The sequence below is a fragment of the Solanum verrucosum genome, unplaced genomic scaffold, assembly GCF_900185275.1.
Source record: "Solanum verrucosum unplaced genomic scaffold, falcon-dt-bn FXZP01000211.1, whole genome shotgun sequence".
NCBI classification, from domain to species: Eukaryota; Viridiplantae; Streptophyta; class Magnoliopsida; order Solanales; family Solanaceae; genus Solanum; species Solanum verrucosum.
In genome coordinates, this window is record NW_026020041.1 from 493443 (window position 1) to 497587 (window position 4145).

The window sequence follows — 4145 nt, forward strand, 5'->3', positions numbered from 1 at the left end:
AACAAATTCATTTCACAAACCAAGTCATTTCCGTTGAAAATCGTTCAAGTAATAACTCCCCAAGATTACTATCACAATCAAATCATGCCATACACATAGAATCGGGTAGGATATCCATCACACCATGAGAGTACTAACCTAAAACTCATGTCAAACCAAGCTTACGACCCCAGGCCCAATAGTTTAATTGACAATAAAAAATCACAACTCAAGGATCCACGCCACCTTATATCTATATTTTTTTTCTTTCTTTCTAAAATTGAGTAACACCTTTCTAAATGGTTATAAGAACACTTTTAGCGTATTAATTAATGTTTTTTTTCTTTAATCTTGACTATTTTCAAACATGTCACATTGAAATTTTCTAAGAAAAATTTATCACCACAAATTTTTTAATATAATTAAATCAAATGTTTATATTAAAACAAGTAGCGATGGATGATATAATATACAATCAATGAGTTTAATTGATCTGAATACCTTCGACATGAAATATAGCTCTCTCTCTCTCTCTCTCTCTCTCTCTCTCTCTCTCTCTCTCTCTCTCTATATATATATATATATATATATATATATATATATATATATATATTTTATAAGATAATAATTAATAAAGGATCTATAATTTAAAATTTTAACTGATTCAATGATACAAATTTACTAATCAAATCAGTCAAATTGATATTTTAGATTATCTTAGATTCACATTTAACGTAATAATGTACCTATCCTTTCAAAAATCCTGAATAAGTCTCTAAACTAGAAACTCCAAACTTTGCAGCAAAATGCAAGTATCGTTTATTTTTCTTCCGAATTTTCAATTTTCTACCCCTTAGGTACAATATTATTGGGAAACCCCAAGTTAGATTTTTTTGTTTGTTTAAGATATTTGGATCCTTACAACTTCAGTGCATTCTTAATCCAATTACACTTGTTAAAATTATTGTGTAGATTTATTTTGATCAGAAAAAGATGAAAAATATCGCTAGGAATTTCTTTTTAGGATGAAAACGGACAATGAATTGTTGGAAAACAATGTCGAAAAATAACAATTGTTGGGACGAGTTGCTACAACAGTCTACGAAAACATCTCCTGTCCCAAAATATTTGCCATATTTTTTTAAAAATCAATTTGATTAATTTTTGGAGTTAAATAACTTTAAGTTAAAATTTATATTCAAAACTATATAAAAGTACTAGAATTGTAATTTTTCTCATCTCAATATGATTTTTTTTTTAAAATTATATCTTAGAATACTAGTTAAAGTTCATGTAGTTTAATATTCAAAAAAACAAAACTTGACAAGTGTTGACAAATATTTTGAGATGGAGAAAATATTTAACTTGATTTCACATGGAATTTTGGGGTGGACGTTTACCAATTTTCGAAGACTTAACTTGAACAATAAATTTAATTAAACAAAAAAGGCATAAAAAAAAGAGAATTGGTCGTATAAAAAAAACTGAGCCAACAATTTTTTCGCGTACAAATATACTGCAAATAAGGAAAATAAAATAGAAAACTAAATTGGTATCAATATGTATACAAAATGTTCGGATTCGAGTCTCCTTGGATACGGAGGAAGCATTTTACCCTCAATGTGGGACTTTCTGACGCGAATCCAAATTAAGTCGGGCTCCATTGTGGGTACCAGAACAAAAAAAAAACTATTTAGTTAAAAAAATAGATGTAATCCATTAAATAACAATAAAAATAATTGTTAATATAATTCTACAAATTAAAGTAACTAAAATAAATGTACTACTAATTAGCACTAGAAAAATTTCTTATTCTCATATATATGCGTGTGGATATTCAGGATCAGGCGTATCAAAGTAATCCAATTCTTCATCAGTCAAGGCTTTAAACGGTTCATATAGGAATATCTTGATGATTTTTACATAAAACTAACTTTCTTTGTAATGAAACACATAACAGAGTCTTCCATGTCTGATTTCTCCATGTTCTCTTAATACATCCATTGTAGTTTTATCAAGAAAATATTCTTTCACAATCCAGTATACACTTTATTTATCTTCACTGCTACTTTCTTCATCAAAACGAAAAGTTTTCTTGTACCCAATTCGTGATCTTTCCTTGTCTAAAATTTCTTTACTATTGTCTCGTCCTTTCCATTTGTGACCTCCAATAATTGATCTGTTAAAGGTTTTACCCTTGATCGTTTTTCTCTTCAATAGAGTAAAGAAATAGTTTACATGATCATTACCTGAATTTTGGAATAATTCAGCTGGCTCTTTGCTACCGTATAAGTCTATATACGAAATATAATGGTATTCAATAGGTATTCAACGAATGAATTTCGTTAAACACCTTATCAGATCTTCATTCGTATATTTCATCCCCATAATTTGAAAATTATGTGAATTCAAACTTAAAAGATACAAAAAACAAAGAAGATGGAGAAATATTTTAAAGCAAAGAAAATATATAGAGAGAGTGTATTTCCTAATTTGTGTAGGAAACTAATTGTAGTTGTAAAAATAAAATTGAAAAAGTTAACCTTATTAATTGGAGTTGTAATTTATTTTGGAAAACTTAACCTTATTCAAATAGAAAATTAATTGGAGTTACAATTTTATTTTTGGAAATGCAACCTTATTCGAATAGGAAACTCATTAAATTTGGGTCATTTTTTTTCTTTCAACTTTTCAATCGTTATTTTCGTATTTGTGTCACCATGAAAAGTTCCAGTTCCTGAGAACAAATATTCAAAGACGCAGGGGCGGACCCACGGAAGGTTCCGGATACTCAAACACCCATTAATCTCGTATCAAACTATTTATATTTTTTCTATAGAAATTTGAACGAATGATATAAAAGTAAACAGTAGCATCCGGGCAACAAGCAGTTGCTTGGTGTAGTGGTCTCTTGTGGGTACTTAAAATTGTATATTATTCCACTATGGTATTTTTAGTGAGCAGCCACTTAATGTTGGGGAAATAATTAAAATTTCACACTAATAATAATACAATATAACTTATTATTTAGCAAAATAATAGTCCTGAAAATTAGATAAAAATCAATACAATAACATGGTAAGTAGTTCACAATTGGTCAAACACATATGCAGACCCTTAAACTTGTTCTTAAATTTCATTTTGGCACTCCAACTCAACCTTGTTCCATTTTAACCCTTCAACTCCAATTTTTATGTTCCATTTTGACACTTCTTTCCAAAGAATCAACAAAGTGGGATGTGTGTACTTCACATGTCATTATTGTGTTAAAAAATAATGGATGGACATCGTTTTTTTTAAAAATATTTTTTTTTAGAGTTTCTGTACATTATTGTGTGAAAAAATAATCGACAAAAGTGTGTTGATTTTTTTTAAAAAAAACAATTAGTTAATTTAAATAACATCACATATTTTTTTTTCTTCATATCTAGTCTACTTGGACTAACTCAAATATCAGCTTTCTAATTTTTTATTCAACTAAATACGAGTAAAAAAAAACTCATGTTCATTGCTATTTAATAACACTACAAAAAATGTTGAAACTCGATAGACTTCGTTGGGTTGTCATTGATTTCTTTAAGAAAGAAAATTGACACACTTTCGTTGGTTATTTTTCAAGCAAAAATATAGGAAAACTCTTAAAAAGAAATTGTTACTTTTTTTATAAAAAAAACAATGATAATCCGTCATTTTTAATTTTTTACAATAATTAACGGATGATCGTCGATTTTTAAAATGCAAAATTGCAGTTCAATAACATATATAGAAATAAAGAAATCATAAAATTAGTATTTTGTGTTAAATGGTACATAAAATAAATAGAGTTGAAGGGTAATCTTTTATTATTTTTTTAAAAAATAACTTTTTTTTGTCTTTCACTCTCTTAGAGAATGTGTGATGCACACTCTCTGCCACATCACTTAGAAGTGCCAAAATGGAACATAAAAATTGGAGTTGAAGGGTTAAAATGGAACCAGGTTGAGTTGGAGTGTCAAAATGAAATTTAAGAACAAGTTTAAGGATCTGCATATGTGTTTGACCTTCACAATTAATACTTGAGTCATGTTGGACACTGTCCTAAGAAACTATATAAGCAGTGTGAAATGTTTCCCAGATTTAAACAAGTCTTCTCTATTTTAATAGAGAACACACAAATCAACAATTAA

The 4145-nt window shown here is 28.1% G+C and overlaps 1 pseudogene; it reads right to left on the reverse strand.

Moving 5' to 3' along the window:
- Positions 1-1794: 1794 nt before the first annotated feature.
- Positions 1795-2361, reverse strand: LOC125821662 (NAC domain-containing protein 1-like; annotated as a pseudogene).
- Between the last annotated feature and the right edge of the window lie 1784 nt (positions 2362-4145).